Source organism: Choloepus didactylus, chromosome 1, assembly GCF_015220235.1.
Source record: "Choloepus didactylus isolate mChoDid1 chromosome 1, mChoDid1.pri, whole genome shotgun sequence".
Lineage (NCBI taxonomy): Eukaryota > Metazoa > Chordata > Mammalia > Pilosa > Megalonychidae > Choloepus > Choloepus didactylus.
In genome coordinates, this window is record NC_051307.1 from 81,544,669 (window position 1) to 81,570,238 (window position 25,570).

At 40.4% G+C, this 25,570-nt stretch overlaps 1 protein-coding gene across 1 annotated transcript in view; it reads left to right on the forward strand.

Moving 5' to 3' along the window:
• Window positions 1-25,570, forward strand: part of GAP43 (growth associated protein 43) — a 102,882-nt gene that overhangs the window by 62,849 nt on the left and 14,463 nt on the right. The window lies entirely within an intron of this gene.

Below are 25,570 nucleotides of genomic sequence, written 5' to 3' on the forward strand. Positions count from 1 at the left end.
CAACTCCCTATTATCCAGATTATCTAGTATGTGAATTGCCAACAGCAAAAACATAATCTTAGACCACTTTTCCTTATCCTGCAATATGTTTCTGGGCATTCTCCCCACCATCAATTGGTGTGTAGTGTGTGTATGTGTGAGTATACTCAGAGAATGTTAATTGTAACTTTAATCAGGGTCAAACATAATTAGGAAAATAAATCTGTTGTTGCTGCCAAAAACAAAAGAAAAACCCCAAATACAGAGCTGGTTGTGAAGTTAAACATAAATTATTTTTTATTATTGAAGACACTACTTTCTACCATATGCATGAATAATTGAAGGTTGACTCTGATAATAAAAAAGTACTGGAATCTCTTTGATTTGAAGCTGTAACTTGAAATTAGAGTGTTTTCACAATTATTGCTCAAAGAATCTGTGCAGAATTAGAATAGAACTTTTCCCAGGCCATGATAAATTTAATAGATTTTCACTCTTGAGGACTAGACCTATCCCTCATCCCATCCCATCAAGAGTGGTGAGTGGGGTCAACAGTCTCCAAGGTTTTTCTCTAGTCTAGTGTGACCTACGAATACCTTCCGACCCCAGAGACCCTTGAAGATAAATTTGCTTCTCATACCAATTTAAAGGGTTAGGTTTACTCTTTTAGAACACTGTGGATTTAACCCATGATACGCCTAAGAGTCCAAATTTGAACTGGACCACAGTGTGGTTTGAGAAATGTTTTGGCCTCTGGGCCATCAGATTGAGGTAGTAACACTGGCCATTTGCCACAATATCCATTTCTCCAAAATATATCACAGGAATAGGTGATGTTTATTCTTGACTTTATCAGGTCTACTTCTTTCATCTTGGCCCCCGTCCATAAGAAACCAGATTATATGAATTATTGTTATTAGCCTCCTCTGTCTTCAGAAAAATCACATGCCTCTTTCCATCAGTGTCTCATTTTAAATCTTTATTCTAAGTATCTACTTGCCCAAGGGGCCAGACCTTGAGGTTAAGAAGATGGGAATTTTTGCCTGGAAAAGGTAAGGTGTGTGATAAACAATGGGGTATTATAATTTACTCAGCAAAATGACCTTGTTGGCCTTTTTTCCTTAATGTCTAAGGTTCAATCTTCAAGTATGATGGCTCAAAATTACTTTGCATATGGACAGACCACCTATTTTGTATTATGCTTTTAAATCTTTTAAATTAATCTTGCTTTTAAATACAGAAAATATTTGACATTGCCCAGATCATCTTTTTTTTTTTTTTTTAACTTGGATTTCTGAAATTGTATAGACAAAAGAAATGTTAAAATTCTAGGTATATATTTATGATTGGATTAATAGGAAGAAGGACTACTTGAATTAATGAAAAGTCGAAAACATATTTTAAGGAAATTCAGTTTTATTATTTTTCAAGTTAAGATAATTCCAAGTGAATTAATAAAATACTTTATATAGTAAGTACTCTATAAATGTCAAGTGTTGAAAGAATAAAATTGATTAGATTTAATTTAGGTAATAATTTGTTCATTCATATTCTTTCTGAAATCTTGCTTAACCTATTCATTTATTCAAATAAAAACATACCTGGTCAGTGAAAGCAAATGGAGATGTGCTCTGTCCTAAATTTTAAAAACTCGGACTGGACAGTGTCACCACTGATCAAGTTTTATTATGTTCACTGAAGGGCAATTGGAAGTGTAGGTAATCACCTTGAAGGTAATCACAAAGGACAATTTATTTTATATTGTTTCTTAGCTTTGGGTAGATATTGTCATCTTGGTTAGATCCTGAAATGCTGCCTTTAGTTTCTTTCTGAACTGAGATATCTATTAGTCATGCCTGGTCTTTGTGACAGGTGCAAATTACCCAGACATGGTGAGTCTCAAGGAGTCACAGAAACTGGAGGTGTCAAGATTTATCACAGCACATGAGACCCAAATTCCCAGGGACCCTACACTGCCTTTTCCTCTGTCTCCCATAGGATTTCCTTCTAACCCAGGTTAAAATTATGGTATTTCCAGTTGGGCTGTACTGTTTGGAAATGAATGGCTACCAAGGGTTGCTTTAGGATGCTGTGGCTGCTTGGAGGGATGCAGAGGACCATCAGAGAGTGTGTGGTAGGCGTAGGGAGCAGAATACTTTGAAAGAATCTAAGAAAATAATTTATGTCTGTAAGAGGTTCAGAGTTTTTGGATCAAATCTTATTGCTTTAATATACATGGAAATGCTTTATGAATTATACATGTCATTTATCTTAGTTGTTTACAATTCATGGGTTTATTACAGGTGAGTGAGTGTCAAGTTACATGAGGACCCCTGGAATTGGTTAGTTATATTTTTTCTTTTTAAAAAAACTTCCAACTCTCTCTTCCTCTCCCTGTTTCGCCACTCTGCCTACCCACCTCCTGATGTGCCTAAGATCAAAAGATATCAGTGCATTTTCGTGGTGATTCCTCTATCAGGGGAGGAGTGTTTAAGGCATCTATAGGACACTGGCCCCCTTCAGCCTTTAGGGGAGAACTTCCAAGCCTCCTTTAGTGATTATGCTTTTAGGAATCTCCTGCTGAGCAGTGTCAGTGCTCCCTGGCTCTCAGTGAAGGAATTCTCTAACATAAGACATGCTATCCCATTTGTGGAAAGCCGCCTCCCGAATCGGGCCTAGCGTATGCGCTGCAGCCTGCTCTAGAGTTACCCCCGCCCATCGAGTGAGCCAAGATGGCGCCTGCATCCTGTTTCCGCATAGTGACGCATGTATCCGCCACCCGCTCCTACCAATCGAAATCCTGTATACGCGATACTAGCCTAGAAGCTTATTGGTTGTTAATTGTGTATAAAAGGTCTTACCCGGACGGGGTAGGGTGAGACAGCCCACAAGGAGCCGTGCCTGACGGCCACATCGAGGCTGCTCTCCCACGAGGCGCCGTGCCCCGTGTGGGAACCAGTAACACAGAATGTTCATCTAGCTGTAGTAAAGGGCTTGCTTTCACAACTGCCGTGTGGTTCGAGTCGTGATTCATGACCAGGTTAGTTCGCGCAGTCTGCATCTCTCTCTCTCCTTCCCTGTTTCCCCTCGCCGGCCGGGAACCGGGGACCGAGCGGGGCAGCGCCGGACAAGTGGTGGCCCGTACGGGGAAGCTCCTCCTCCTGCCTCGCTCTCGACGGTCCCTCTGTGAGGAGAGCAGCGCTGCGCGTCGAGCTTACGGCGGACTTCCCGCGCCTGATCAACGCGAGAAGGAACCAGGACGTCAACCAGTGTGGGTTCCGGAAAGACTGGTGAGAACCGTGACATCACCTGAAGAAGCCAAGGAACAGCTGTCAGAAACGCCAACGAATATACAACCTGAACCATTAGACCAAGCCTCCGACCCTGCTGATGATGGCGACGACCGACAAGACGATAATAGTAGGACTGACCACCCCGCGGTTGCCCAAAAAGAGGATCGGTAACTCTGTTCTTTGCTCTCCTATAGCAATCCTTCTAATCTGCCTTTTTCTTTTTAGTGGAACTATATTTCCTCCACAAGCTTCAACGAGTCCTTCCCCCTCATCAATGACACACTGATCCTCTCTTTTGCTAACCTCTCTGTCAAGGTTGTCAACACCACAGTTGCGGCGAATGCTACTTGTGAAACTGGTAATGGCGAGTTAAGTAAGGGAGTCTTGCTTGAATTTCTTAACGTTACAGGGAAGAGCCGCCAGTCTTGTGAAGGGATCTTGAGTAAAAAGGAGACTCAAAGGTGCCTTTTCCTTCCAGGGCTTGCTCCTACAGTCTGCAACCGTTCCAAAGACCCGGATGCCTCGCCGCCCCGCTATCCTAGTGTATCGCCCAAGTTATGTCTGGCTCCCCGTCAAGGCAACCGACTGGGTTGGCCCTGTTTCTCAAGTTGTTTCACTTAACAATATCCCCTTCTCTAAGTCTAGGCGTCCAAGAGGCATAAAAGAATGGCTATCGAATGCTGCCAGTGTAGCTTCCTCTTTGTTTGTCCCAACGATCGGGCAGGCTGTGCTACAAGCATGGACAGATCGGCAGCTCGCCATAACGATGGAAACGGTAAATGGCTTGGTCAACCTTACCCGAGACGTGCTACGCCGCCACAATCAGATGCTGAACTTAAATTTCCAGGCCATTCAGAAACTCCAAGCGGAGATAGATGAACTTGGACTGGAAATAGATGGACTCTGGAGAGTGCTTCAGCAAACATGTGACACCCGGTGGCTTACGGTTAAACTCTGTGTCACTCCTGTCAGGGCCAACGTGACCGGAAGCATTTCCAGAGTCTCTGATTGGCTGAAAAGGTCATATTTTCCTGAATTTGTTAATCTCTCCCAACAGGTGGAATCTAGTTTAGACACAATTGGGGGGATCAAGTTAAAACCCGTTAAAGTCGATCTCTCCGGGTTAGGCGAGGTTCTACAGAAACTATTGCACAGTGTTTCTTCCTGGTTCTCTTGGCCCAATTTAACTAATTGGATCCTCATTGCAGTGGGATTATTGGTGGGATTAGTCGTTGTTAAATGTTTGCTAGAACGCCTGTTTCAAGCGCAGCAGCAATTGCGTGTTACCACTATGATGGCTATGACTCCCACCTCTGTTACCCCCGATAGTGACCGATTTATTAACCATACCCCTTCCTGGTCGCCTCAGGTGGGGCGCTTTGGAGCAAAATTTGTAGCGAATCGCATGGCTGTTTCTCGGGTGTAAAAGGCGACACCAGTAGTCATAATTTTGTCTCAGGTGGGTCTCTAGGGCAGAGTCCTAGTTGTGGCCAGACTGGACCCTAGCCATTGCACAGAGACACCTAGTGACACCCCCGACTCTGGTTACTGCTGTTCCTGCCCCCGTCGTTGTTCCCCAGTTGCCAGGCAAAGCACTGCAGGGAGAGTCACGTTGCTTCCAGCTTACGGACTCTCCGGTCTCCATATGACGTGAGCATTCTGGTTGGTGCTAGAGGCTCCGCCGCTGGATGGCTGAGGCCTAGTCCAGACTCCCCAAAGCACCAAAGAGGTTGTGAACCATTTGGGTTCACGGGAGCACGCTCATCACTGGAGACACTGGGTCAAAAATAAATAAGAAAGGGGGAGATGTGGAAAGCCGCCTCCCGAATCGGGCCTAGCGTATGCGCTGCAGCCTGCTCTAGAGTTACCCCCGCCCATCGAGTGAGCCAAGATGGCGCCTGCATCCTGTTTCCGCATAGTGACGCATGTATCCGCCACCCGCTCCTACCAATCGAAATCCTGTATACGCGATACTAGCCTAGAAGCTTATTGGTTGTTAATTGTGTATAAAAGGTCTTACCCGGACGGGGTAGGGTGAGACAGCCCACAAGGAGCCGTGCCTGACGGCCACATCGAGGCTGCTCTCCCACGAGGCGCCGTGCCCCGTGTGGGAACCAGTAACACAGAATGTTCATCTAGCTGTAGTAAAGGGCTTGCTTTCACAACTGCCGTGTGGTTCGAGTCGTGATTCATGACCAGGTTAGTTCGCGCAGTCTGCATCTCTCTCTCTCCTTCCCTGTTTCCCCTCGCCGGCCGGGAACCGGGGACCGAGCGGGGCAGCGCCGGACACCCATTGACTCTCCTGACTGAGGACTCTAAAATTATTGCTGCAGCCATATTCAGTGATGTAGTATTACCAAAGTAACACATCCCGAAACATATCAGTGATGTTGACTGGATGGCAACCACAGGGTACTCGACTGATACAAGGAGGAAGAGTAACTCTGAGTCACTCTAGGTTTTCTGTATGTTGATCTTGGCTGCATTGTATTTTCATGTTCTCTTTATCCTTTTCAAATTGGGGTCATCAATAAGGATCTGGGAAAGAGAAGAGTTTCAATTCTCCATCCTCTGCTTGAATAGAAAAATGAATTTAGTATCCCCCTCCTTCTTCCTTCCCTTCCTCCTTGCTTTCCTTCCGTTTTTTCCCCCTTCCTTTCTTACCTCCTTTCCTCCTCCTCTCCATTTGTGTTTACTTTCTACTATGCCAGGCATTGAGGTCACAAAGATGAATAAGATGTGGTCCCTGCCTTTAAGAAGTTCTCATTTTGTAGTGGGGGTGAGATGAAATTCAGGAGGGTGGGGTTGAAAACAGACACATTGATATCTAAACTCAATTGAATTTTGTAAAAAGGTATGGAGTACTTCTATATGCCAAGACACTGTGGGACAAAATTTGAATGAAACAGTGCTTCGGTGGCCAAGATGCAGTGTGATAAATGTTAAAAAATGTTTTAGACAATGTGTGCTTCTAGAGCCAAATTCTTACCAAGGAGAATAGATATGAAATTTATAGTTTCTAGAATAATAATTATGTGTAAGGAAATGAAATACCCAGCCCGCATTTTGTATTTGGGAAAATTCTTTTATGTTCCCCAGAAAAATATTTTCCTGAGGCCCAAGGGAAACTTCCATAACATTTTTAGCTCTCCAACTGATAGATCCACTTCCATGAAGCTATGTGTTAGATGTGAGATTTCCCAAAGATATTTACACTTATTTGGCAGGGTGTCTCATAAGCGTTTTTGATTTGAAATGTGGCTTAAACCACTTCCCAAATTTACAAACATCTCATAAAAAGTGAAAATTTGGGTTGTGAGAGTCTATAAATGCTATCTATAAAACATGGGCACACTGTCAGATACTCAGTGGCAGGCCACTTAAATAGTGTTGATTATTAAGCTTTTATGGAGCACTTTTATATTGCTAGAGTAATCATTTTTACTGGCTTTCCTTGACAACAACCCAGTGGCGGTTGATAATATTTTCCTTTCTATTTTTACAGTCTGAGAATAAGGACAAAATAAATGGGTATTCAGCCCACAGACACAGTCAGTGGCAAAACAGGGGTCAACTCAATAGCCTCTAAATCCTTACCTTAACCTTAGCCCTGCAATTCTTTACCTCTGTTTTAAGGTGCTATGTTTTATCTCAATTCCTGCATTTCCTCTTTCTTCATCTTAGCAGTAGCCAGGCAATTTCTGATTATTATTTTGAAATAGCAACCAGGACTTTCCTAGGGTATTCTCTCTCCTACATGCCCAGTAGGATAATGCAGGGGGAGGAACATTGTACTGGAAAAAGGAGAGCAGGGTTCTAGACTCATTGTCGCTACCAACCATCAGTGAGATCTTAGGCAATTTACTTATTCTTTCTGGGCCTTGGTTGTCTCATCTGTAAGATGAGGATTTAGGATAGTTGGTCTCTAAGCTTTTTTTTCAATATTTGAAATATAAAATTTCTATAGTAGACAGCATTTAGTGAATATTTATTAAATGCCAGACCTGAACTAAGTGCTATATGGAGATTATTCCATTTAATCCTTATAACCACTTTATGGTGTAAGTGCTGTAATTTCCCCTTCCACTTTTACAGACTAGGAGCCTGAGGTTTACAGAGATTGTGGCACTTAATCATTGCCAACAGCTGGCAAGTGGCTGAGTCTGAACCTTGATGGTCTGATTGCAGAGGTCACTTCTTGAACCCTGACACCCCTGCTAGTCCTAGTCACATAGAAACCAAGAAGAGAGACATCTAAGAACATCAACACTGTGTCCTAATTTAAGAATACCCCTTTTTTTTGTTTAGCAGGATACTCCAACCTCTTGTCTGGGAATTATCAGTGAGTATGTTTACAAATGAGATCCAGTAACTAACCATAATCCTCATTATTATTCCTTCCCAGCATTATTACCCCATATTATTGGGACTTTTAAACTAGTTCTGAGTCTTGGGTTCTTATTTTGACAGTGTTTCTAGTGCTGTTTTATTAGATCTAAGAAAAATAAAAAGATCAGTCTAAATTGATTGTTCTTGACATGAGTTACTACTGACTCCATCAAATAAGCCAGGAGGAACTGAGAATAAGAAATAGAAATGTTCAGATATAAATAAGATGAAAATCAGCTTATGTATTAGGATTCCTACTCTAAATTTGGCTCATCAGAATTATCTTTTTACATCTTCTTTAGATCTTTTCCTTCTCTCCTTTAGCAAGTACATTTCCCAAGGATCTTGTACCTTTATATTTATAACTAAAACCTTAAAGAACTTAATACAAAGCACAAATTGGAGAACAATCAACATTTCTTCAAGTAGGGAAAAAAAATGTAAGAACACAAAAGATAAGATGAAGAGATGTGTTTCAGAATCAAGAAACTCATATTGTTTGGGGCTTTTTATTCATTCTTTCATGGCTCATATTAAATAGCTATATCATTTTTTTCAAAGAAGCTAATCAACAGAAAGGTATGTAAGTAATTTTAAAGTTGTGAAGCTCCACTTGAAACTAAAAACCTAACAGTATTTCTAAAAATATAGACAATTTTTAGAGATACATGCATATTCATCAAATATTTTCCCTTCGTCTGTATACACACACTGATACGCACATATAAAATACACACACACACACAATCCCAGAAGGATTGAAAAGAGGAGGGGGAAGAAACAAAAGTAGCAAGGGTTAGTCTGTCCATTTGACTCAACATGGAAGGGGAGCTGAGCACAGTCTAATGGAGTAGAAAGCATGTAGTTGTCACTACTCTTATTTTGCCCTTAAAATCATAGCTTCATTAAATAAAGAATGAAAAGCTTCCTATAAACATCCATGAATGGAAGGGAAGAAGAAAGCCAGTGATGCTGTTTGAAGCTAGAAGAACTATGTTCTTGAAATTCTCCAAAGATTATTTGGTTCATAAGATGTATAAAGATGTAGGGGAAGATTTGACAAGCTGGATAATTTTTTCTATGCCTCTTAGTCATGTTTGAATTTTGTGTCATAAGAGAATGACTAAATCATGTGCTGAACCTCTGACCTATTCATAAAATCAAGAAAATTTGATCCCTGCTTTTTTCCAAAATGGTTTAGGCAGTTATTGATCTTGCAGCAATAAAGCTGGGCTCTCTAAGCAAATAATTTATTTCTGGCTTTATTAAAGATAATTGTCATAAGTAGTTTCATAAGGATGATGAGCAGTGCCATGTTTTTAGTGTCTAATATCTTACAGGATGTATAGAGTACAATAGCTCTGTATTTTCATCTCAATAGATTAAACACCACCTAAAATTAGGAGACTTGGGTTCTTGTTGAGGTTCTACTGATTATCTCATCTGTGAAGTAAGCTCTTTGAACTGGGTCTTCTCTGCCTTCTAGCTCCAACTGACATGTACCTAATGGTAGCCCAAGGAGGCATCATTCAAGTGTGGGTATGGCCACTTACCCAACCAACCCCCCTTTTCCTGTAGTTCCCTTATTTTCTGACTATTAGGTTACAGGTTTAGGGAGTGGGAACTGATAGTAAAAGTTTGGTAGAGGGGCAAAGAAACCTGACTGAGTCAGTTCTAAGAAAGTTTATTTATATTACATTGGAGGTCCAGTAGACTGCAAGAAAATCTCAATGGCCTTTTCCAAACCAGCCCTACATTTGAGATTGAAAATAAAGAGCCTGATAGGCCTAGATTCCTACTTCATATCCCTGCTAACTTTCTTTCTGAAATGGAAAACTACAACTCTATGATGGCCATAATTTGCTGTCAATAGTTTCACTTTTTTCTTAGGCTTCATTCATTATTCATTAATTTATTTTTATACCCATCTTGTTTCATTAAATTACTTAAAACAGCTTCAAGAGTGCATCAAACCGTGGATTCTTGTGTAGAGCAATGGATGCATCTGACAAACAGCTGTGGTTGATAAGCTTTTTAAAATTTTGTAAGTAGTCTTCCATTAAAACATCAATATTACATGAAGATGCTTTGCTTCAATTCATTGTAACTCTCCATTCACAGTAATTGGAACTGTGACTGTTAGTGAAATTGGCTAACAGGCCTAAGTATTTGGTATTGTGTGATCAAACATCCAGAGAAAAGAAGTGTAGATGATATACAAATTAGATGTGGTGACTCAGCCATTCTCACAGCTATTTTCAATCTTCAAAGCACAAATTAGGGGATTGTGGAAGATAAAATATTTCAGTTTGATCATCTGACACCATCCTAGCTGGAGGGGAAACTGCAATTCTAAAGGTATCTTTGGGAGGGGGCAATGTACCCTGGGAGGGCTATTTGCCTATCCTTATAAATCATTCTCAATATTTTTGTTCTTCCTTCGTGGCATATATATGGTCAAGGAACTCATAAAGTTAATTTCCCCCCTCCATGTATTGGAATCATTTGGATTTTGGCATAGAAATCAGAGACCATTCGCTTAACATGATCCCTTCTTTCTGGTACATAGTGAATATGTGTGTCTTCCAGATAGAATGGAGAAGACCAATTTTCTAGCCCTTCAAGAATCTTCCCTTTGTGTCGGAGTTTGTAGAAGAGAATAAGATACATTAGATATGCTTAAGCACTGCCAACCTACAAACATATATACACACATACACATACACACTCCTTCAGTGTGTAGAGAAAGGCTGCCCAAAGGATCAGACTGTCAGAAAAAAATCTGGAAGATCAGTAAGCCACATACTTTCTTCATCCTTCAAGTCATGGGTGCTAAAGACTAATGAGCAGAGAGGAAAGGCTCCAAGAACCTTCTGTCTCTCTGAGGGTGGGTGTGGAAGGTAATGCCCCTTTCTCTTCTGGTCATATCATCAGGATGTGTTTGTGAATCTATAATAGAATGAGGTGAGCTAGGGGTTGGGACCAAGGATATCTGTAGTGAAATTTATACTGTCTAAACATTCGAATACTGCTTAGGCTAATTAGAGGAGATAATCTAGGTGGGCTTCTTGGTATATAGGTTACCTCAGCTGAATCTTGAAAGACAAGATGTTATCTAATGAAAAGAGATATATCTTAAGAAAACTTCAGAAATCATCTTTCATGCAAATCAACACAAAAATACAAATATGAATTTACTTCAAGTCATAATTCAGCAGCAACTGTTTAAGATTAACCCTCAGTGGAAAATGGTAGCTCCACAATCTGTTTTGTTTATTGTCGGATACTCAAAAGCTTTAACAATGATTAGGAAATAGAAGGAAGTCAATAAGTATTTGATGAATGAGTTAAGAATGAACAAAGTTATTTAGTAGAGAAAGCCCTTAACTGACCCAGAAGACTGGATTCTAACCTTGAAACTTTGGACAGGCAAGTTCCTTGGGTACATCTGTAAATCAAAAATGTTGGACGAGAGGATCTCAAAATCACCTCTATTTCTAGTAGAACTCCAAAATTCCCATGTGATGACACTCTTAACTTTATATTCAGATTCTAAATTATGAGGGGAGACAGACATTTGCACACACAGAAAGCTGTGCTGCTATCGACCTTTGTGCTAATTTTGGCAGCTGTGTACAGAAGCTCACTGGAAAGTTTTATTGTTACTCAGGGGCATAAATCATCCCTGAGGTTGCCAGAATCCAAACCATTTAGGGCTTCATAGACCAATGTGAGCATTTTGCATTATGTTCAGAAACATATGGAAAACAAGAGGAAACCCAGGCTGTACCCTTTTGAAAGCAGGCCATTAATTTCATTCCAGCTCCATGAATGACCTGTTTGTTGCTCTTGCCAGAATGTGACAAGTACACCAGGGAAGGAATGATCTACCAAGTTCCTTGGCTCCTATTCCTCATCTAGCATGTTTAAGTAATCTTTGCAAGGCATGTAAGATTCACCTGAACTTGCTGTTGCCCGGCTGTAGGATGAATTGTTAATATTCCAAATGGGCAGTATTGGAGCAGAAACTAGAAGATAGGCATCCCCACTCCTGTTGCCTTTTTTCCTTTCCTACAGTAGTGCAGACATAGTTTGTGAACTGCTTGTGAGTCATTCAGACTGCAGATTGTAGACAATGTTGGGGTGGGAGGTTGAACAGATCCAAATTATATGGAGCAGCTCTCATGTGTTTGGTAAAAAGACAGACAAGGCCCCACTTTGTGAAGCTCTCTCTAGTCCTATTTAACGGGCCTAAGGAAGTTGAGAGCCTAGCAATGTAGTTGCAGCATTCTCCCCAGTAGTGTAGTCAGATCCTCTTGGAAGGAAATGTAGGAATAGAAGATTTTCGGTTGCCCCATTCTTCCTCTTTTAATACCAATGGCTTCCCTACAGTCAGTTGATCGGAGAATCTGAACTCTATTGGATGGTACAAATCAATTTTCTTTTTCTTGCCAGTTTTAAAAAAAGAAAAAATACAGAGAGTAAAAAACTTTTCTACTTTCTGACTAGCTATTTATTTATGCTTTTCACCCAAGAAGAAAAATAGACATTTAAGATGTACCACTGCATTTGTAGTACATTGAAAGTGGTCTGGGTACAAGTTGGTGCAGCTGTCAGTTGCTTATTGGTTTTGAATTCTTATGAGGAGAGACCCTTTTTTATTTTCCTAACATGCCAACAAAGCAGGTTTTTGCAAGAGTACCACATAATATGTGAAGAAATTGCTCTTTATGCCCAAGAGTAGGTTGGAAATAGGGTTACATGTTTATCACATCAGGAGTCTCCCACCCTATGGTTTATTTGAAATCTGAGTTAAAATGAGCATTTGCCACATTTTTAGATATTATAGAATAACACTTCTCTTCCCCACTCTCTACCTTTATTTATTTTAGTCATTGGCCATTTACCCTGAGGAGAATGAGTGCCCATGGATATATGTTGCAATGTAAAAAAAAAAAAAAAAGTCATTCATGAATATGTGAATATCTTATGAGATATCTGCAGTGGTGAGCTGGTAAATTTCCCTCCCACTCCTCACTAAAAAAAAAAAAAAAAAAAAAAAAGAACTAAGGAGCCCTGATTTGTAGCGTTTGCTGATTTCTGTGGTATAAATACTCCCATAACAGCCAGTTTCAGGCTACCAATGTGTTGTGGCTGAATGCAGAGTTGGGAAGAAGTGTTAACAGCTTGCCCTCAATAGCCAGCAAGTTGAGAGCACACGTCTCAGTCAATATAGTCTAACAATTTAATAAATTTTACTTTTGGTAGTTCTAAAATCCTGGGACAGCAAATGATCAACTCCCAAACAATATATCAGTATAGAGCATATAAATATCCATTTATAAAACCCCATATTTATAGACATATGTATGTAATGGCATGAGAACTACTTTGAACGTTTGCACGTCTGTTGCTCATTTATACTTTTTAAAGGTTAGGGAAAAAGACAAAGTTTAGAACTGTACCTGCTATTCAACTGGAAAAATAATTGTCAATGAAGGGATGGATGCATTGTCCTCGAAAGTATGATCTGAGCTGTCTTTTTTTAATGAATTGAATGCCTTTTTATCTTTTCAGAGGCAAATTCAGGGTTCAGATTGAATTGCGACCATTGCTGACTTTTCTAACCTCTAATTCAGAGAAAGAGCTGCCTCTTTCCTTTCCTCACAGTAATTTTTAGTGAGACAGATACTTTCAGTGTTAGGAGGAACATTGTGAAACAATTTATAGAGGGTAGGATAAAATAAATGATTAATTATTGAAGGCAATGATTTTTAAAATGTTTAGCCTGGGCACCATTTGTTCAAATGAGTTTCAAATGTATATACTAAACTCTCAGAGCAGAACTGCTTTGATCGAGGATGGTCAGCAGAAGCGGCTGGAGAGAACTGGAACTACTTTTATTGTCCTTCTATCTATCCTCCTCTAAATGAACCCTAAATGGGCCCTTTCTGGGCTCTAAGTTGCAGTCAGGAAAACACAAATTTAAAGATTGTCTCTATCATCGACTGTCCATATGTGGCCAGCACAAATGGCCAACCTCAGATCCAAAACAGTCAATTGTATTCTCTGCAGCTGTTTTTCAAAGTGAGTATGGAGAGCTGCAGCCACACTGATTCTGCAGTAGATTATGTGTCTTATTGGGTCAGCCGAAAACTCCCATATTCTAGTCCAATTGTTAGTCAAGATAGGATTGGTCTGAATCACCTCTAACCATGGTATTAGGTATATTACACCATTTTCTATTTTATCTTAGTTCTAAATAATATTAAAGCCATGCAAAATTTATTTTCCAAATGATATTTTATAATAAACCCAAGCAAAATTTATTTTCTAAAACCTGTGTTAAAACCCTAAATCAATGAATTTTGAATTGTGTTCCCTGGAGCCCTCGAGTTCTATGGAGAAGAACCTCAGAAATGCCCTCTGGGAGTTGGTTGTTTTGCAGAGAGCAGCTCGGCAGGCACCTGGTTCTCCGCCATCCCACAACACCTTATGCCCACACTGAATTGTTTTTGGATTTTGGTAAAACTTTGACTTTTTAACTAATAACAATTGAAAATTATTGTTCTAACCTTAATGACATATTCCAAAGTCCTTGAATTTTGGCATGATTAAAATGGAACACACATAATTCAGAACTCATCTTTCCATGCAAGCACTATTCACACTTCAATCCACTTGAATTCTTCATTTTATAAATGGGTGATCTTCCCAGGAATATGATCAGAATTGTTCAGATACTAAGAATTTGCTTGGAGTGCAAATTGTAAACAAATGGAAGTTAGGTGACTCATCCAGGGTTACTAACCAAGGCTAAGTAAAGTTGCTACATTCATGAAGTCTGGGTCTTTAAGGAAAAGAAATTCTGACTAATAATGCAGCAATGTTTTTTGGTTCTGCTCCAATTTACAATATAATTATATAAACAAACCATTGTCTCTGATGAGATACTATTTCAGAAATCCCTTCTAGGAAATTTTGAAATATCCACAAAATGGGATTTCTAGATAGTTAAAACTCAAACTCTATCTCAAGAATTTTAAAAAGTCTGTCACCTTTCTTTGTCCCACTCCTTAGCCCCAGTGGAAGACTGTCGTTTGTGCCTCTGTCCAAAACTTCGATGCCTAAAAGGAAATCGCCCATGGGCAGTGGGGTCAGCTCTTATTTACTCTGGGGATTTATATCCTAAATGTCACACGAATGATTAACATCATGAAGTGACACAACCGATGTGGCTAAAAGGAGCAGGTCAAAACATGTCATGATAATCTTAGGTTTTGGGTTTGAGGTCCTTAGACAGACTTCTTGTAATTTCTAATAGGCTTTGAAGACCACTGATTGAAAACTCCAAACTTAAATCTGTCTATTATCAATACCCTACATAAAACCTTCCAATGCTTACCCTTTGCAATCTGAATAACATCTAACTTATTACGATCATCTACAAGACCCCATCAGATCTGACCTCTGCTTCTCTCTCTAATCTTATGTTCTTCTACGACCCTTCTCTAGCTGCACTAGCTTTCTTAATGTCTCTTGAATACATTCAGCTTGTTTCTGTCTCAGGGCCTTTGCACTTGATTTCACCCTTGATCATGGCTGCCTCTTACCACTCTGGTCTCCATTTCGATGCCACTTTCCCGGAGAAGCCTTCCCTGACCGTTTGGCCAGAGCAGCCACCCCTACCAGCACCATTGTTTCTACCATATTACCCAATTTGTTTCTCCAGAGCACCCTCAGTGCCTAAAATGGCTGTTTTAATCTATCCGTTTATGTGTTTATTCCCTCTCTCTCTCTCTCTCTCTCTCTCACTAGACTCTCCGCTCCTTGAAGGCTAGGGCTCGTTTCTCCTTCAGCATTGTGTCCTCAGTGCTCAGAATAGAGTCCAGCACATAGAAGGTCCTTAGTGGACAGCTACCGATTGACTAGCAACATGGATTTCACCTATGGAGATATTTCTCCTCATAAGCATCCTAAGAAAGAAAATCATTTCATATTTCTAATTTAAAGCCCCACAAAAAAAAGCTAAGATATTTTCAGTCAGGAGTCCATTTTTATTGCTTGCGGCCCAACTCTTTAAGACTTTATCAGTCAGCAGTCTCCATTCCATGACCTATTTCTGGATATTGCCTAGGCACCCAGACATGCTGAGTCTGGATGGTGAGAAGGGGGGTTAACTCAGAAGAAAAATTTATTGGAGTGTGAAAACAAAATGTGTGGGTTCCTAGGAAGAACCGGGCAGATGTGGGGTGGGGACTCTTCACTTAATAAAGAGGCAAGGGGAAGTGGAAAGGAAGAAGAATGGTGTTGAAAAAGTTAGAAAAAAGAGGGAGAGGAAAAGTAGAAGAGGATCAGGAATGGAAATATATGACAAGGGGAGAACTGGAGAAAGAAGAAAGGGCAGAAAAGAGGAAAAGGGAGATAAAGTGGGTGATGGGCTTGAAGCATGGGGAACGTTGGACTGGAAGGGGCTGGGAGGGGTAGAGAAAGGCACTGGGCTCGGCACCAGGAGATGTGGATCCCCAGGGAGCTCTGCTATTAACAAGCTCTCTGCTCATGGCAGGGTGAGTTAACTTTCCTTGCTGGTAAAAGGAGGTGGTTTTTCAGTGGTGTCCATCTCTAGCACCACCACTCACTGTTGGCTGTGCAAATAGCAATCCCTAAATGGCTCTCTGGCAAATGGATTTTCTGTCTCTGAACAGAACTAAGTAGCAGATGGGGCCCAGCTTCCTGAGGAGAGAGACCCCCACCCTCAACTAGGCTCACTATTGTTAGAGACCTTCTGCACTGTCAGTCCCCAGCCAGCTCCACCTCAACAAGCCTGGAGATGCTGCCTCTGTTTGATTCCAGGCAGAGAAAGAAAAGGGGAGCTGAGCTTCATGATCCCAAAGTTTTAAATGTAAGCTTATTTTCATACTAATAAATTATGGATTCCAAGGAAACATTTCTTAATTAATGCTTATCCTGGGGAAACAATATTGGTATTGGACAGTCCTGGGTTCAATTCAGGGCTTCTCACTTATTGGCTATGTGACTTTGATGATTGGTTTAAATCCTAGTCTCCTCATCTGTAAAAAGGAGATAATAGTGGTATAAGATATTGAAGAAACTGGTACTTAGTAGGTCCTCAATGAACATAATTTGCCCAACCTGTCTTCCAATAATCTGAAATAAGTAGTTCTCACACTCTCCTCTCCCATACAAGGATCCTCTGGACAGTAATTTATAAGGATATCTCTTTCACTTGCTGTCTCACTCTTTAAAATTCAAAAGTCAGGGTAGCTAACCTTCAATCTAATGTCTCTTGTTTAAAGGGCAAAAGATGTTGGTCACCTAAGGAAGGAGTCTGTCTTCCAAACTTAAGCATTCTCCAGGATGAACATGTGAGCTTTCTAGAAAGCTGTCAGACATTTCAGGGTATCCATGAATATCACATTCCAATACCTGTCCAACATGATAATGGAAATTTATCTATTTTATAATTGCCACCTAGTTGTTTTTCCCCTAGGGCCTAAAACATAATTTATAACTTATTGGATGGTATTTATGAGTACAAAAAGTCCTTTAATTTCACCATGGAGTGTTCATTCACTTACCTAGTATACATTGTACTCCTACTATGTGCTGGGCACAAATCTAATTGCCGGAGATATAATGGCCAATAAGGTAGGTGTGGACACTGCCCTCATAGAGCTTCCTGCAAGCAAGTGTGGAATGCAGGCTGTTTGGATGACTGTGGATAGAAGGAGAAAGGCTGACAAACCTGACAGTAAGGAATGAGGGATAGAGCAGGGAATAATGAAATGCTTTTCATGATTTTTTTTTTTCACATAACTGAGAGAACAGATCTTCAAATTGGAGTGGTAACAGCAAGGGCTGCCTGTTATCTTCTTATATATAAAATAATGGTGGAAGAGATTCTTTCATTCAGTAAATAGACGATCAGTTTTTTTTTGGTGACCCAAAATAAAGTATTTCAAAGACTAAACGTGCTACAAAGGAAAAAGTTATCATGGAATGGATACTGCAATAGTAAACAGAGAATTGCAACAGCCATGGATTTAGCCATCCTTGGAGGCTCTGCAGTGCCGGAGAAAGATCACAGGTGTTGGAATCAAACCTATCTGTTTGAATCAAAGAGCTGGTCCCTAACCAGCTCTAGGCCACTTGCTCAATATCAGTTTTCTCATCTGCAAAATGGCATAATATCCTCATCACTGAGCTTTGTGGTTGTTAGTATTAAATAGATGGTTGTGTAAAGCACCTACTGTGATATTTTATTAAACAAAAGTAAATGCCTAATAGAAAGTTACCATTGTTTCTGTTCCTTTCAACTGAAACTATTGGGAAATTTATTTTTTCTTGGCACTACACCTCTGATTATATAAAGGAAATTAATGTGCAAATAGGACTTGTTTTATGACCAACAAGAGAGACACATGGTGATTTGCAGTCTCTTCTTGGAGTCAAGACTATTCTATTTGGTCTACCTTATAGCGCAGCAAGTTTATTACCACATCCTTATATTATCAGTAATGATTGAGTCTGGAAGTCAGCCAAGGCCACCAGGTAGGGTGAGCATTAATTTAGGCTTCATGTAATTGGTCTCTCAGAAACCGTGATCGAGGGATTCAATAGAAAGTGTGAGGGTCCCTTAAGGGAAATAACTAATACACTCTTTCTAAGTAGATATCAGCTATAAACTGTCACATCTAGGATTTTAATCCTAGAATTTTAAAGCTAAAAGGAAACTTAGAAATCACCTAAACATGGGAACTGGAAGAGCTTCAGGAGGGTCCTTGAATCACCTGAAATTATTTGCAAAATGTTGTACTCTGTGTGCATATGAATCACATTCTTGGAGAGTGTCCTTGTCTTTCATCAGATAATCAACTGGGACCATGACACAAAAAAGATTAAGATCCACTGTACTTGAACAGTCTCTGGAAGAGGTTGTGTGTGTATGTGTGTTTTAATGAAAAATGAAATATATTCAGGGATTATGGTTACATGGTCTGTCCATGATCACATAATGAGGTAGCAAATTAGAGGAGATAAACTCAGATGTCCCAGTTCAACACCCCAATAATTTCATTTCCCTGCATTCAACTAATTTATATTTATTAATATCAATAATTTCCACATGATATTGGGCACTGTGGGGATACATATGTATAAAAGTATCTGTCTGTTCTCATGAAAGTTGCAGTCTAATTGGGGAAAAAATGTTAAGTCCTTAAAAAACAAAACGGGACCAGTAAAGAAAAATATAAGTGGGTGCCTGCTTGCAAGTTGCAGTGTGTCATTGTGGGAAAGGAATACAGAGGACAGAATATTGGGTAGAATCTGAAGGAAAAAAATTAACACCATTATGGTGTATTGGTGAGGATATTGGCTTCAGTACTGTGTCCTTAAGGGGAAGGTGGGATATGCCGGGTGGCGTCAGCTTGTTAAAAGCCTGAAAGTGGTTGGAAGACTCCACAACTGGTACAGTAGCAAATAAATGGTAGTTCAAGATTTTACTTTATAAGCCAAGAGTGACTCTTATATTTCCATAAGGTATATGCAAAGCAGAATCTACATTTACCAATTCAGCTCAAAGACTAAGAACAATCTTAGTTTATTCAGTAAAACTGCTTCGAAGAACAATATTCATAGACTGAGTTTTTAATACTTTCCAAAGGACTGAAAAATGAAAATTAATTTCAGGACAGTTTAAAAGTAGGACCCAGTCACAAAAGGTTGTTCCTACCCTGTGGCATCACTATATTGTTTGCCTGAGTCATTTCTTCCTGGAGAGTGACCCCTGACGTGCCTGCTTTCCCCCTGGACTCCACAGCTGGGAACAGAATTACACTGGTGCCCTCTGCTGGGCACAGGTAGGAAGTTCAGCAGGAAACTGGTGTCCTGGGCTTTTCCTTGTAGAGACTGAGTCGGTGATTATTGGTCACAGCAGCCTCCAGGCTCTATTCATTTAGTGCTATTTACTGGCCTCCCAATCAGGGATGCTTTGGAATCATGCCTGAATTCACCGACCAAACAAAGCATTCGGATTTTTATCCCAAGAAGGTTGTCAGCTAATTTTTAAAAGTAGTCCCAGAAAACTGTTCCCGTTGACTTTGACAGTTTTGAGAGCTGGACGCTCCTTTTATTGAACACGACACCATGACTTGTTGTGGGTGGCAGCCGTCTTGCACAGAACAAAACCTCTTGAGAGGCTAGTGGGAGACTCTCGAGCTGTTTCTCCCCCGTTCAATTTTTTTTTAATGGTGAGGACAGCACATTGGTATTCATTGCTGATTTTTTTGGTTCAAATTATCAGAATGAACGCCGAGGTGTTAAATTAGATTTAGAGTGTCTCCTCCGGTGTTCCTTTAGTACCCACCCAACTGACTTTTCTTCCAGAGGTGAAAAAACATTCAATTGTAATTAAGTAGGGTGTGGGGGATTGCTAAGAAAAACCGAAAGAGAGAAGAGTTGTGAATTCTTATGCATGTAAACTGGAGATGAGCCTCTTCTAAACTAAAACAACAAGGGAGGAAAATGGGGGATAGATTAAAATAATCCTTTCCAATCCCCCATTTTTATTTTGTTTTATTTTTTAGGATCAATAGTATGGACAGGGAGGTCTGCCTCTGGTTTCCATAACAACCTGGCTTGTTGAAAGACTGCAGGTTCCAAGAACTGCCAATTTATCAGCCTTGCGGGGCTTATTGATGGAATCAGATCCCTGTGAGACAGGCAGCTCATAGCTGGCATGTGCCTGGTGGGCTGGTGGGAAAGCGGATGAGTTGGAGAGGGGAGATGTGCAGTGAGACAGCAGCCATTTGTCCCCCTGTCACTTTGGGGGGTGCATTCAGGAGGAAGTGGGATAGTCTCCTTGAAGTCTGTCTGAGTGGCTGTAGCTGCTGAGACAGCTGGGAAATCGGAGTGGAGATTGTGTTTTTTCCATCCACACCCCAGAAGCCATCCATCCAGAATAAATCCATATGAATATATCATATGCCCCTGTGTCTTTATTGAGCTCCTATAATTAATTGAGGCTTCCTTACAAAGACAATGGTGGCTCTATATTTCTAATACTAAGTCAGGCCTTAATTAAAATGTGAAGCCAACCTAATACATACTTGTTAGCTTTGAATTACTTAGTCTTTGGTCTGGTTCACTTATTAAGTCATCACCATAGAATATTTACAATAGCAGTGATAATACTGGTGATGATAACATTACAGATAACGCTTCCTTGTCTTGTGCCAGGCTCTCTAAGTGATCTACGTGGAGCTTCTTGGTGTAGCGTCACAAAGACCCAATGATAAAGGGTGTTACTGTTGTCTCTTTTAGTTTTTTTTACAAATAAAGAAATGGAAGGAAGAGAACTTAAATGTCATATCCAAGGGCTTTCAGCTAATGAGTGTGGGTACACTCTATATATTTCTATATAATTATTCTCTATATAATTATTCTGTATAATTACTTTTATTTCCCTCTTATTATTTAACTTGGGTGCCCTCAAGGTAGAAAAGAAGCAACATATTTACAGTAAATCCTGTGTTCTCCATTGTGATCAGGGATTATAACATTCTGGTTAATCAAATATTTTGATTAATAATTGCCAATCTACGTAGCTATTGGATTTTCAATAGTGAAAGGTTTGAGGTACAATAAAATATACCCAACATTAGAAATATAGTAATCGTGGTCATAAAATGCTTCAGTACCATTACACAAATGTCAATTTTTATTGTACTACAGAAGTGTTAGTTGATATAGAGTTATGTTTGACAGAATGCCAGATAAACTATTTTTGTAGCATAGAAACATCGCTGTCTTAAACACTTTTAATTTTATGTATTTCAAAATACATTATTTTTTGTGAGCCACCACTGAAGTTCCATGTGATCAGACAAAATCTTTTAGGGTCTTTCAGAGTTAAAAATATTATTTCTTAGAAAACCACAAATCCATTTAACACCTGGATCACTAGACTGTGTTTTTATTACACTGGAACAGTATACTATGTGGAAAATGAAATATTACAATCCCTTGAGGTATTTCAATCCAAATCTCTCATGAAGCACTAGGAGAGTAACTCATTATTGGCAGGATTTTCATCATAGTTGCTCAAAGAACAATTTTTATGATTTTAGTCTCCGGAGATGCTAATAGAACTTGTTCACAAGGACCTCATCTTTTTAAGGATTAAGAGAAGTGACAATAAGGACTGTTTTAGTTAACATTTACTGAACACATCATCTAAATATTTTACATGTATCATGTGTTAAAGCAACCCTATGAGGTAGATACTATACCCTCACTTCATAGATGGAGAAATCAAGGTATGGAGAGGTTACCTAACTTGACCAAGTTATCCCATTTGGGAAGTGACGGGCTTCAGATTTAAGTGCAGGCAATCTAGCTTCAGTATCTGTGTTCCTAGCCAGAGATGTCAGTATAGTCTTCTATTCACTTTTGAAGCCACATCAGTTACACTTACCTTCCCACTTTCTACTGATACAACGTTTGCCAAAGTCACAAATGACCTCCACATTGCTAAAATCCATCAGCCAATTCTAAGGCCCCGTCCTATTTGACTTATCAACAGCATTTGATAGGAGTTCACTCTACTCTTTGAAACACTTTCTTCACTGCCCTTCCATAATGCTGCCTGCTCCTGATTTTCCTCCTAACCCATTGACTGTGTCTTTTCAGTTTTCTCTGTTTCTTTCTTCCTCATCCCTCTGATCCCTAAATGTTAGAGGGCCCTGCAGCTTAGTTGCCCTACACCCTCTCTCCTCCCTTCCCCTCCCCTTTCCTTCCCTCCCCTCCCATCTTTTCCAGATGCTCAGGCCACATATCTTAGAATAGCCCCTGACTCTTCTTTCTTTTGCATCCAACATTAAATATGTCAGAAAATCTTGTCGATTCCACCTTCAAAATGTATCTGGAATCTGAGTACTTCTTATTTTCTCCAGCAGCCATCTCACTTCAAGTAAAAGCAAAGTCCTTAAAATGACCTCAAGGCCCTACATGATCAGGAACCCCAGGAGGCCACCACTGGGATTTTACGTCCTTTTACTCTCCCTCACTTGCTCTACTCTCTACCAGTCGCCTTGCTGCTCCCTTACAACCATATGTGCACATATCCAGGACATTTGCATTTATGGTTTCCTCTGCCTAGGAACTACCTTCCCCTAGATCCTCATGTAGTTCACTCTGACCACCTTCTAGTCTCTGTTCAGATGTCACCTTCTCAAAGAGATGTTTTCTCTGTTTGATATTGTCACCCCATCCTCATCCCAGCATTCCCCATCTTCCTTCTTGACTTTATTTTCTCCATAGCTCTTATCACCTTCTGATACACTTTACTTATTTATTTATAATATAATATAAGCTCCATGTGGACGGGGTATTTTGTTGTTGTTGTTGTTTTATTGATTTGTACACTGCTGTATACCCGGCAACCCTAACACATGGTCAATGCTTAATAGATATTGGTTGATTAAATGAGTGAGGAAGAAGATACCTATTTGGTTAGAGTACAAATCAACCGTGTTGGTCAGTGCAAAGATGACCTCAAATCTCTCTCACATTCAATTGTGTTGAATTTGCCTATTTGTTGACTACAGCCCAGTTCTTATCGTCACTGAGGAAATGTCCCCTTTTCCTTCTGGGCAGGCATTCCCCTTCCTCCCTTGCCTATGCAATTTCTTTGGTGATTCCTATAGTTCTCGCATGTAATGTCATCCCTCCCTTATGACTAGAAGATGTTGGCAGCTGGACAGTGACTGTAACTGGATTGTGTCTGTGCACCAGGGGACCAGATCCTTGCCCTAGCCCGACATGGAGTATGAGAGATCACAGGAGGGATGCTGATTCCATCTCCCAGTGCAAAGGGTCCATCTCTCAAAGCAGAGAACCATTTTGACAAATTCAAAACCACTGGGAATTCTGACCTATTGAAGATAAATGGGAAAAATAGCTTAGGAGCTAGCTGCATTTGTCTCATGTTGAATCATCAAATCAAAGTCATGGAAGCTTTAACATCTAATAAAGAGTCTCTGGTGGATTAAAATTTTCTGCTTATCATAAATTATAGCTAACAGCATTTACCTATTATAGCCTGTACCAGTTTGTCTATATTATGTCCCCCAGAAAAAGCCATATTCTTTAATGCAATCTTGTGAGGGCAGATTGATTAATCTTTTTGATTAGGGTGCAACCTCTTGATTGGATGTTTCCATGGAGATTTGACCCCACCCATTCAGGGTAGGTCTTGATTAGTTTACTGGAGTCCTTTAAAATGAGCTTGCACAGAGAGCAGAGGGAGGAAAATGTCCCAGGGTATGCTAGGCCAGGACACACAGCTGTAGACGCTTGGAAGCCAACAGAGTTGCTTGCTGACACTTAGAGATGCTCGGAGAATGCCATTTTGAAATGCAACCCAGGAACAAAGGAACAGCAGACACCAGCCACGTGCCTTCCCAGCTAACAGATGTTTCCCAGACTCCAATGGCTATTCTTCAGTGAAGGTATCTTCTTGTTGATGCCTTAATTTGGATACTTTTATGGCCACAGAACTGTAAATCTGTAACTTAATAAATCCCCTTTATAAAAGCCAACCCATTTCTGGTGTTTTGCATAATGGCAGCACTAGCAAACCAGAACATAACCCTTTTTCAGTATGTTGAATTTTCCTCCATGTTGATCATAGCCCAATGTGATTGGGACTTTTTTTTCATATAGGAGAATTTCTTCAGAGGAACCCTTGCATAAAAACCCATGAGCATGTATACATTGTATCTATGACAGGCAGCCCCGTTGATTATGATCAGAGTCCAAATATTAATTCTCAAACCTCCTATTAGCTTTGTATAATTGGAAAAGAGTTTTGTGATCCAGATAACCCCAATAAAACCAACAGGCCTTCTCTTAGCTTCCAACTGGGCTGGCAAAGGGTGCCTGAGTGAAGGCAAAATGCTGGGACACAAACATGAATATAGTCTGTATAGTTGTAGACACACTTTGGTGAGACAGGGCTGCTCGGTATAACTGAAGAGGTCCCTGAGGGAATGTATGTATGCGGGGCTCTTGGTCAAGAAACTGGAGTGGAGCGATGATGGGAGGAGATGAGAATGTGCACAAAATTAAGCTATAAAAGGGTTGGTGGTGGAGGAAAAGCCAGTACTTCTTAAAGATCCCCATCCACATTTAGGTTTGGTGGGAAGAGAACAGGGTGACAGCAGGCAATTGTAAAGCTTTCAAATCCATGGATTGGGAACTCCTGACAACAGGACTCTGTATATGAATAACAGAACAAAATATGTTTGTATACTTGATGATTTGGCCCTAAGCAGTAACTCTTCATTTCCTATACATCCGCTCAAACTTCCCACCCACGATCCTCCATTTGAACAGCAGCCGCCCTTGCATAGACAAGGGAAAGTGGGAGCAGCAGGGAGAGAGGGAGGTATAAAGAGCTGTGATTAATCTTCATTGCTGAGTGCTTGTAAAAATGACAGCCATTCTTGGAGATTGGAATTTCCTATTCTGGAGACTTCTGTGGACAATTGTTGATCGGGTCTATTTACTCTGAAATGCTTTGGTTTACTGAGGAAGTACTTTGGCACTGGCAGGAGGTTGATGGAAATATAATCATTCCAGTGCAGCTATTCATCTTTAGCAACCTGTGCCCTGACACCTGCTGGGTATGGCAGATTTGTACCTTGTCACCATGTGTGTAATGTGCATGAGAGAAACTGTAGCTAGGTTAATGCGCCCCTTTTACAAAGAGAATTCTGTTTTCTCTTGTTCTCTCCCATTTCATTCTAACCCCCTCTGTGCCACCACTACCAACCTTCTTTACTCTCCCTCCACCGCCATGCTCCCCACCAGATCTCCTGGGAGTC